Genomic DNA, 11,404 nt, shown 5'->3' on the forward strand with positions numbered 1-11,404 from the left:
AGCCCTGCAGGAGCAGATTCCCTGGACTCTAACGCTCAGCAAACTTTGGCTTTGCCTCCTTTTGGAGAAGGGAAGAGCCTGGGATTGCCCCAGGACCCGGCTTCCTCAGCACCATCAGTGTAAGCCCCTGGATGGGCACCATGTTCCTGCCAGCACTGGCAGCAAAACAAGGGCGAAAAGATATTTTCCCCATTTCGCTTGCAGTTTCTCCATCCTTGATGGAACTAAAAGCAGGGTTCAGGTGGAGCAATCCTTGCTGGCATTCACGGTTTGACTTTGGCCAGACCTGGGAGTGCACGGAGCATCCGGGGAGTCTGGACACAGATGGGTTTGGCTCCGAAGCCAGGCACTGTGCCAGCGGCTTTCCCAACCTCCCAGGTCACAGGAGTGTGGCCCACAGCCCAGCTCGGTGGTGCTTCACAGGCAGCATGGAGCAGTGATGGGACTTCCCTGGCAGAGAGCAGCCTGGCCCAAGCTACTTTACAGTGCTTGTGCAGACTCCTGACCCAGGATTACCTCTCCCAAAGGTGGGAGAGCAGGGGGCTGAGGGTCCAGGGGATCTGGGATGTGTTTATCCCACTGGGTTTGCCAAATTCAGCACATTCCTGCTGTCAGTGCTGCTGAAATATCACTGAAAGGGAGCTGGGTCTCACCAGCTGCACACGCTGGGGCTCAGCAACAGGAGCCCCACAAACAGGGAACGCAAGTGGGAGCCTGGGAGTGCTTTAATTGATTTAAACTGAAGGAGGGGAGATTTAGATTAGAAATTAGGAAGAAATTCTTGGCTGTGAGGGTGGTAAAACGCTGTCACAGTTTGTCCGGTGGAGCTGTGGATACCTCATCCCTGGAAGTGTTCAAGGCCAGGTTTGGTGGGGCTTGGAGCAACCTGGGATAGTGGAAGGTGTCCTTGCCCATGGCATGGGGTGTAACGAGATGAGCTCCAAGGTTTCTTCCAGCAGCCCAAACCCTTCCAGGATTCTATGATTCTGTGATTTTATGCTTCACCTATGTCCCACCTCCCTGGGTAGCTGCTGGAATGTCTTTTCCTTCCTCAGAAGAAGTCGAGCAGGCCATGATGTGCTGCAAGTCTCAGCTCCACTGCCAGCAGCTCCTCATACCTGTGAATTCAGTGTAGCAGAAACCTGTGCTGCTTCCTGAAATGTGCTGGAGAGGGCTGCTGCTGCTCTTGGCAGTGACACTCCCTCTGCCTCCCCCTTCCCACTGCTGTCCCTGGCCCTGGGTGCATCCCTACATCCCTTCTCTCTGGATGAAGAAGGCATCTTGTGCACATCCCCCAGCAGGCCGGGCACACGTGGCAGCCCTGGGTGCTAGTGGGAACCATCCCTCTGGCAACACCGAGCGAAGTCCGGGATCGGGACAGTCAGACCTGCAGTAAAAAGTAAAAACAAACTTTATCCCATTTAATATCAGCATGGAGCCATAAAACAGCACAGAGGTGGCACTGGTGTGAGTGAACCCTCCTGCCCTGAGCACTCGCTCTGCAAAGAATCAGCTTCATCAGCCCCCAGTCCTGCCTCCTATGGGATGCTCCCTGTTCCCAAGCACTTTGCTTTCCCCATGCCTGAAAGAGAGGCCTGGTATGAGCAGAGAGAGGGCTGGACCCTCCTCAAAACCATCCCCCAGCCACACACATGGAAACAGAGAACTGGATTGGTTCAGCCTTTCAGTTACAGTCACCTGTACTGGTGGGTAGCAGGGTTCCTGTGGGTAGCAGGGATCTCAGGAGGGACATTAAATCTTTAATGCAATTTAATTTTGTCTCCTATAAATGCATGGAAGAGGGGAGTGTTTGGAAAGAAAAAGGAAAGGACTTGGAATGAAGCCCTGAGTTTGATGGTCATTGCAGTAACAACTGTTGCAGTAGGAGATGATGAAACCAGGGTGTTTATTTGAAAGTAGATTTAAAAATATAAATATTAGTATAAAATATAAAATGCGTGAGACCCCACCTGCAGTGCTGCTCTGGTGGTCCAACAGCAGAAGGATGTGGAGCTGTTGGAGCGAGTCCAGAGGAGGCCACAGAGATGCTCTCAGGGCTGGAGACAGGCTGGGAGAGCTGGGGGGGTTCACCTGGAGAAGAGAAGGCTCCAGAGCCCCTGCCAGCACCTAAAGAGGCTCCCAGAGAGCTGGAGAGGGACTTTTAGGACAAGGACCTTGAGGGACAGGACAAGGGGGAATGGCTTCCCACTGCCAGAGGTCAGGGATAGATGGGATATTGGGTAGGAATTGTTGTCTGTGAGGGTGCTGAGGCCCTGGCACAGGTTGCCCAGAGAAGCTGTGGCTGTCCCATCCCCCTGGAAGTGTCCCAGTCCGGGCTGGACGGGGTTGGATCAGCCCCGTACGAGGTTCCGGGTCCCTGCCCAGTCACGGTCCCGGGTGGACGCGGCGCCGTCGCTCCGGCGCCCTCTGGCGCTCAACCCGGGACATCGCGGGGTCCTCACGGCAGGAAAAAGGCGGTTTAAAAAAAAAAAAAAAAGTAGTTTTGCAATAAGGAAAAAAGACCCAAGGAGCAACACATAGCAAAGCATCACTCCAGGCTTTAATCATGGAATCCTGACATGGTTTGGGTTGGAAGGGACCTTAAAAATCATCCAGTTTCACCTGCTGCCCTGTGCAGGAACATCTTCCACTAGCCCAGGTTACTCCAAGCCCTGTCCAATCTGGCCTTGGACACTTCCAGGGATGGGGCAGCCACAGCTTCTCTGGGCAACCTGTCCTGGGGCTCACAGCAGGTCTGAACAGCCTTTTGAAGGGAACGAAGGCAGTGACTCCAACGGGGTCCCCATGGACACTGGCTCAGCCTGCAGGAGCAGTGGGATTGAGATCTGTTTGTGTCAACTCCCCTGCTCCTCCATGGGGCTGCAGGCTGGGAGCCACTCACATCCCAGGGTGTCACTTGGGCTGCAAAACCAGAGAAAAAAGGGTGAGAAACCATCCCATGCCAGAAGGATGGAGGCAGCGGCTGCAGGAGCAGAGGGAGCAGCATGGGATGGCATCTCCCCACCAAACCTCTCCCCCAGCGGCACAGGGAATGGTTGCATCCCTGGGGGAATGTAAGGCTTCTGTCCCCCACCCCAGAAGCTCTTTAGGAGCAATTAGAGGGGATGAAACGAGTAGAAAAATGCAGCAGCACATGCTCCAGGGCATCTGCAAGGAGTTGCTTCCTGGCTGGCCTCATGGAGCAGCAATGTTCTGCGGGGCGGGAGTAGGGCCAGAGGCTCCCAGCATCCCCAAACACAGCCATGTCATCAGGGATGTGGGTGACACCACTTCCCACCTGCCATGGGGGGATGAGGACCTGCCCTTGTTTCCTGTGGAGGTACCTAGAGCAGCACCTGTCAGGCCAATCCTTTTACATGAGCTTGTAACAAGGGTGATTTATTTTTGTTAAGAAAATATAAATTTATTTTTTAAAATATGCATAATTTTCTCATTAAAATTAGAATTTGCTGGAGCAAGATGATGTCCCTTCCTGCACAAACCTTTCTGTAGCTCTGTGATTCAGTGACCTTGACCATGAATAGGATGGGATATCCACCACACCACCAGCCTGGGGACCGTGCTTCCCATGGTGCCTTATCAGAGCCGTCAGCCCTGTGGCTCCCTGCTCGTTTGTCTCCTTATCTAACCCAGCAGCCACAGGGGCCCTGTGGGATATCAGCACTGGGACAGTCCGTGAGTGATACAAGGCACACAGTGGAGCACTCTAGGTTAAACCCACAGCATGGGCAGGGGGCAGGGGTCTTACTGCAGATCCTGAGCTGAGCACCTTTCATTGACCTGATGTGCTGGCATGTGTCTGCACCTCAAGAGCCAGGTGGAAGCCAGGTGGGGTGGGTAGGAGCCAGACAGGATGTGTGGGAGCCAGGCAGGATGGGTGGCCAGGCAAAAGGTTCGCTGCCTGGGCAGGAGCTGAGGGCACTTGGGATGTCGCACAAACACATCCAGAGCCATTGCACATCCTCTGGCATTTTTGAGGCCAATGCCTTGAGGACCCTGTGTGATGGATAGCCAGACCCTGGATGCTCTGATTTGAACAGCTTCCTCTGTGCTCCTTGTGGCCTCTCCAATGGCCCTGACTGAGGTCCAGCCCCTTTGTCCCCTCTCACCATCCATGGGAAGGGTGGTCTTTGCACCTCAGTATTCCTGGATGTACATCAGCTACTGGCTGAGGAAGCACTCCAGACCTGCTCCACAGAGGGCACACAGTGAGCCTGCCCTGGGTGCACTGTAACTACCAGGATTTGGGATGCCAGTGCTGCTGAGGTCCCCTTTGGAGGGCAGTGGACTGGGACAGGCCAGAGCAGTGGGAACACCTCCCAAGCCACCAACTGAGCTGAACGTGCAACAACAGCCCCGGGGCTTGTTTGAGACCTTCAGGTCAGGCAGCCCAAGCCGCTCGTTAGCAGAGAGCTGGGTGCCTGTAATCACCCTAATGAGTAGGTACCTTGCCCTGCTGCAGCAGAGGCAGTTCTGTGACCTGCTTTCGGCGTGTTTGATCTGGCTATTCCTGTCCTTCCTTGCTGGGCCCAGCCCGCTGCCGCAGCAGCTCCGGTCGAGCACACGTGGTCTGAGGGTTGGCTGAGCCCACGTTCTCTGGGGCTCGCTGCCAGCACCCAGGGACTTGCTGCCTGTGCCCTGCTCACCTCCTGGGAATACGTGCCTCCTGAGTGACTGACAGTACCAGCAGGAACGGATGATTGCCCAAACCTGACATCATGCCAGTGGAGGAGGCGGTGTAATCCACGCGCTGTAATACACGTAACTGCACGGAGCTGCTGCTCCTGTGCATCCCACTCTGCCCAGAATCCCATGGAGTTCCTCTAGTTTGCCCCAAGCTTGTTTAAATCAAGCACAGCAGAGCAAATAAAAGCTTCAGTTGAGGGCTGGGGAGCTGGTGACGGGGTCACCCTGTGTGCTGCACACCTCCCGAGGGCATCTCCCCTCTCCCAGGGATCCTGCAGGGCTCCTGCTCCTCCTGGAACCCAAACAGGCAGGAGAATCAGGCAGGGCAAGGGGAGCGGGGGGCCCTGCCCCATCTGCAAACAGCCATGGCCAGGTGCTCCTGGGCTGGGCTGCTGGCACAGAGGGTTTGGCTCAGATTGGTTTTGTTTCAAATGCATCTGCAAGGACAAGAAAAACCAAAGGTTGGGTCGTATTTGGAACAGGTCCCTCATGTGGGAAGAAGCAAGTGAGGATGGCAGGACAGAGGTCCTAGAATGGGTTACACTGATCCCTGTTAGACTTTGGTGGTGGAGAGAGAGCGAACTGTGGGACAGATGTGTGGGAGAGCTGGGTTTAGGGTACCAAGTCTTCTCTATCCCATTAAGCTGGTGACTTCCTGAGAACTAAGGTTTGTAACACCCTCAACATAACCATGAGTGAGCCAGCAGGTTATGAAGGTATATCTATTATATGTATATTTATATTTAGATATATATGTATGATGTAGTATAAATATGCACATATATCTTTATTATTGCAGTTACAGATGAATCAAAATGTAATTTTTTTAATAATACTCCGATACAGTAGAAATTTTCTTTTTCTTGGTTGCTGCATTTCCTTGTCAGCCCAGAAGTGTTGCTGCTTCCACAAGTGCCTAGTGGTGGTGGACATGTGTGTGGTTCCTGTGCACACTGGGAAGGCCCATCCCATGCTCCAGGACAGGTTATCCCAGTGCCACAGGGCTGAGGGTTCTGCTGGTGCAGCAGGGAGTTTGGCCAAGCTGCCAGCTCACAGATCTCGCTCCTGATCCTTGCTCTGCTGCTGCCAGGTGGAAAGCCCTGTCTTCCTTAACTCAGCACTAACTTGGCTGTGCCCCAAAATAAACCAGTGCTTGTTCACTGCTCTGCACTGTGCTCCATAAAACAAAAAGGCCCTTTTTATTTGTGTGGCAGCAGGAGGGGCAGGCAGGCTGAGCCCTGGTGGACAGGGAGCAAGGAAAGCTGGCAGGCTGAGGATGATGAAGGTGTGCAGGCAGAATGAGGGCAAAGGCGATGTCAGGTGACTCAGAGCGCTCTCTCCTGCTCTCTCTCACTTCCCCCATGTGTCCCAGCGGAGCTGCCAGCTCAGCAGCCCAGCCCAGTGCTCCCCTGGCTGCTCTCCACACCTTCCAGCCCATCCGACTTGGAGCTGGGTGCGCAAACAGGACGGGCTGGTTTTCAGCACGGAGAGAACAAGTCGGGCCTGGCTCTGGCAGGGCTTGGAGGCAGCACAGCTCCATTCCCAACACAGCTCCATCCCCAGCGGGACCGTGTCCGGATGAGGGTCTCCTGGACAGCCTCAGTGGCAGTGGCAGTGTGAGGCATATTGACACTTGTACCCCAGGGGTTTTCAGTGCCACACAGACTGGTGCTGGTCCAGATTTTGGCTGTTCATCCGTTCGGCATACGGGGCAGTGAGTCATCTTGCTGCAAAGATGGTTCTCACAAGTACCTGGGCTCCTGTGCACATTCCATGTGTGAGGGACTCCCAGTCATCACCAGCATCCCCAAATTCCCTCTCAGGGTGGCATGACCCCATGGGAATTTGATTCCCTCAGCACCAAAGCCCATGGCTCTGGGTCAGGGTCAGCAGTGAGCCTGGAGAAGGAGGCTGAGCTGCTCCAAGAAAGGTAGTGGAGAAAGAGTGGAGGAAACACCTCTCCCAACACTGAACACACAACCACGAGCTGCCCCGCACTGGGCTGCAATCACGGTTTAACGTGTTCCCTTTCTTGCCACCCACCGTGGGACAAACCCAGCCAGCCTGAAATGAAATAATACAGGGGGAAAACACGGCACCTTTGCTTTTTTCCAGGCAGGCTGGAGCCCTGCTCCAGTTGCCAGTGCATTCCTGCAGGCGCTGTGTCGGCACAGCAGTAGTGACAGTGGCACGTGGGAGGTGGCAGCAGGCAGAAAGCGGCCATGGTAGAGGCAGCCGGGCAGGAACCTTCCCATGGAAGCAGGAGGCAGCTTTAGCTGGCAGGGAGGAGCAGCTTTCAGCTCAGTTACCAGCCAGCCCAGAGGGTTTCACCTGGGCATGTCCCAGTGTTCCCAGCCTGCTGCACATGGCTGGTGGCTGTTTCATGGAAACACCCTCTGTTTTTCATCCCTAATTTCTCCCAGTAATAACCCTGGGAAGAGCTGCTGTGGGTACTAGAGGTGGCAGCTGGAGGGGCTCAGTGCCCTCAGGGAGCTGAGCCCAGTAGTGGTGGGTGCTGGGAGGGAGGTTCCTCTAGGTCCCACAGCACCCAGATCCCACTGCCCCTGAGCTCTGCTGAGCCTTTTAGGAAGGGGAAACATTTTTTTCTCCTCTTCTCCGTCTTTTCAGATTAGGAAGGCAGCAAAGCTTCTGTCCTCCAGGGCTGTTCCCAAGGGTGCTGTTTGATTGCTGCAGCTGAGGAGGTTCCTCTGTACCCATCCCTGGAAGTGTTCAAGGCCATGTTGGAGCAACCTGGTCTATTGGAAGGCGTCCCTGGACGTGGCAGAGGGTTGGAACAAAATGAGTTTTGGGTCCCTTCTAACCCAAACTATTTTGTGATTTTATGAGTCCATACCTCATGGTTGGTGTACCCAACCTTCTGCTTTGTACTGCTCCAGTGCTGGTTTTCCAGACTAAAAACACCTCTTACTTTGACTGCTGTAAGGAAGAACACTTGCTCAGCAGGTTGTTTAGGATTCAGGGGAAGAAAGTTCAGGCAGAGCTCAATTAGTCTGCTTTAATTTACATGCCAAGTTTTGTGTCTGCATGATTTGCTTCACTTGTCTGTGCACATTTAAAAGCACAGAGCAGTACTGGGGGTGGTTAGTTTTACTGCACATACTTACTGTAGAAAAACAGTTGTTATTCACATGTTTGCTGCCCTCCTCATAATGAAACTGCTGGGTTTTCTGGCAGATTAAAAAAAAAATGTAGTGCTGTGCTGAAATGAGCAGGATATGTGGGAGGATTAAGCTGTGTGGTGCAGATCGTGTATCTCCTTGTCATCTCTGACTGCTCCTGCTCATTCGTGCTGTCTCCCTGTGTAGTGGTTAATTCTGGGAGTTCTTCTCATAAGGGATCCATGTCTGGATGCAAACTGGACAAGAAGTTGCTAAATTTCTTTGTGATGCACCTGAATTTTTTCAGTCGTGGCCATACTTGGCTTTAGTTGGAAGCAAATATTTTCTGTACAAGAAATCCCTGTATTTCCTATGGCCCAGAATCGTAGAATCATTAAGGTTGGAAAAGACATCGGGTCCAAGCTAGTTAAAAATCCATCTCAAAAAAAACCCTCCTTGTCCATATACCGTCCATTCTGACAGCAAGGTACCACATGCATCTGGAGAAAACCTGCAAAAAAAATTTATGAAGTTGAAAATTAGGAAAATCAGGTTTTGGGAACGGAGCAAGGACCCAGATGAATACTTTTCCCTGTGCCCTGAACTTGCTGTATTTCCTGTTCCTGCTTATTAAGCAGGCAGCCGACAGCTGCTGGCAAAGCTTGGGAATAGCAGAGAAGTGTAGCGTGTCCAAAAGCTCTCCAGGCCTCTTTTGGGCAGCAGCCTGGGAGCAGCTCCTGAGGCAGGTTATCTATAGGCCAGCTTTGGCCAAGGATCTCTGCGTGTCCCAGCCACAAATAGCACAGCAAGCTGCTCCTTTGGCCCATGGAAATGCTGGTTTTACTCCAGTGGGAAAGGAGAACACAAGTGTCTGTCGTGCAGGAGGATGGTAGCAGCCAGTCCAGCTCTCGGTGGCAGCTCCTGGAAGACTTACGTGGATTTTTTAATTACTCCCTCGCTGTCTGCTGGTGCCTAATGAGTGCAATCAGCAGCAGCACTAATGAGATGGCTGCCCTGAGACCCACATAAGGGGTTTTGGGGATTTGGAAGACGTAATATAAAAGTATGTCTCTGATTAGGAGCAGAAGTGCTGAGTTAATAGTCCTTGGCTATTTAATTCACAAGCAATGGTTGTCTGCGGTTCAGATCTTCAGGACTGATTAGGTAGTGATGACCACGCATGAATGATTCTCTGGTAGGAAATTTTGCCAACATTTGGAGAGCAGCAAAGCCCCAGACCTTGCCATCCATCCTTCCCTTGGCAATTGCAGTATGATCTATGTCCTGATCCAGTGTGGGCTGCGATTTCTGCAAGGAAGTTAATTTAAATATTTTAATACTCCCTTTTTAATGTTAGGAATGGAAATGTTGTCTTATGGCCCGAAGTCCCTGAAAACTGTTGATGATATTCGGTGGACAACACTGTCATTTGGCCTTTTGACCAGTGTGGCTGATTTTGGGGCTCTTTAATGCAAACCAATGTGCAGAAATGGAGTGTGACAGTCTGGAGAGGAGCTGGAGCTTCCTGCAGGCTCCAATTCCTGCTTCCTGCCACACGGAATGCACAGCTCTGGTGATTGTATTCACATGATGATCGATTTCCCTGTTTATATTAAAATATATGTTTTCACCATAGAACCACAGAGTGGTTTGGGTTGGGGTGGGACCTTAAAGTTCATCTCATTCCACCCACTGCCATGGGCAGGGACACCATCCACTATCCCAGGTTGCTCCAACCTGGCCTTGGACACTTTCAGGAATGGGGCAGCCACAGCTTCTCTGGGCAACCTGCGCCAGGACCTCATCACCCTAACAGCCAAGAATTTCTTCCCAATATTCCATCTAACCCTGCCCTTTGTCAGTGGGAAGCCATTCCCCCTTGCCCTGTTACTACGTGTTTTACACGTGTTTTACATGTGTTTAATTCAAGGTGTCACCCAAACCCATTATAACATGTCTGCATTTGGAAAATTTTGGAATACTGAACGTACACCAGCTTTGAGTGAAGCACAGGGGAGCCGAACATGCACAGTCCTTTCAAAGCAACAAAAGGGAGAAGCTCTGTCTTCCCTCGGAGTGACAAATCCCAAGCCTCGGAGACAGGCAGCCGAGATGTCCATTTCCACGAGCAAATCTCCTCCTTTAAAGCTGCCTGTGCCATCTGGCGAGGAGCATGTCAGGGATTCGAGTAGGAAACGTTTGGATTTTATTCATCAAATGTGTGTGATGCAACATGGCCTCAGAGTGTGTGACTGGGCATCAAGGCTTTTCCTGGAAATACCTGCCTTGTAAACACAAAGAGTTTTAATTAAGTGTTGCTTGGTGGCATTTGATTCATCCAAAAGCAAAAAGGCTTTGACAAAACAATGTTTTGAGTTCTTAGGGTGTAATTTGTGGGGATTATTAATATCCCAAGAAGGGGGTGAGCTGCTCTGATCCCCCTCAGATCCACCGCAGGAGGGGTTTCCTCGAAGACCTTCCCAAAAAAGAGCTGTGGGATTGCAGGGAAACCTGATGAAGAACAATCCAAGCAACCAAAATAATTTTCATTTTCTCCCAAAAAAACTAAACTATGGAGTTTTCCAAACCAGTTGGTTTTGGAGTCTTCAATTTATGAGCAACACACATTCAAAAACTGAACAAACGTAATTAAATTACTTTTTAAAGCAATTATTTCGGGCTTCTTGGAGCAGGCAAAGCAAATATTAGAAATATTATCCTTGGTGAGCACAAAGTTAATTTTACAATATGTAGCACAAGTTTCTGAAAAATTACAGATTTAAAGTGTGAGCATTCAAAGTGTGTTTTCATGGACATGTTGAATCTGTGCCTGTTTAATATGTTTTAATGTCTTGATATAATCCCCCCTCTGGCTATAGCTAGATACTACTATATAAAAATATAGAATGACATATGTTTTGTATTAATATATAGATATATTAATATAGAAATATGTTAATCTATATTAATATTTATCACATTAACTTGATAGTGCCTGGTAATTGTGTAGATCAGCTAATTATATGAGTAGAAACGTCACGGAAGTGTGAAATTCTGTTACAATTTTCATTTAATTACAACATACAGCATGAATATATATCATATATTACCATATGTTACCATATGCAATATAAAGTATATTATCGTATCAATGATAATTGTCGCTATAATCATCTATATAATTATATGTAAAATCATATATAATATAATTACATCAATCTATTAGTATTAATATATTTATATACAACATATAGCATAAATATATATCATATATTACCATATGTTATCATATGCAATATATATTATTGTATCGGTAATAATATATAGTGTATGATAACATACATTATATATAATATATTATGTAATGAATATTTTACATTAATATCGTTATACTGCATATCGCATATTAATATATCAATGTTTCCATATTAATATTATTCTAGTGATACAATTACACGTCAATATACCGGTATATGAATACATTATGATATTTTCATGTATATTAGTATATAATTTCGGGTTTATTTGTGAGGGAAACGGGAGGGACCATCTATGCGCGAGGCGCGGGGGTCGACGGG

General features: G+C 49.9%; 1 long non-coding RNA gene across 2 annotated transcripts; it reads right to left on the reverse strand.

Annotated features, from left to right (window-relative positions):
- Nucleotides 1–7,549: 7,549 nt before the first annotated feature.
- On the reverse strand, nt 7,550–10,226 carry LOC113951135. 2 transcript variants are annotated; one of them, XR_003529050.1, is made up of 3 exons: nt 9,818–10,226; nt 9,066–9,134; nt 7,550–8,337 (listed from the first exon to the last, which is right to left on the reverse strand). It is a non-coding gene; the product is annotated as an uncharacterized LOC113951135 (long non-coding RNA). The 2 variants fall into 2 exon arrangements; XR_003529051.1 differs by having other exon boundaries at nt 9,040–9,134.
- Between the last annotated feature and the right edge of the window lie 1,178 nt (nt 10,227–11,404).

Source organism: Corapipo altera, unplaced genomic scaffold (assembly GCF_003945725.1).
Source record: "Corapipo altera isolate COAL_440 unplaced genomic scaffold, ASM394572v1 57, whole genome shotgun sequence".
Classification (NCBI taxonomy): domain Eukaryota; kingdom Metazoa; phylum Chordata; class Aves; order Passeriformes; family Pipridae; genus Corapipo; species Corapipo altera.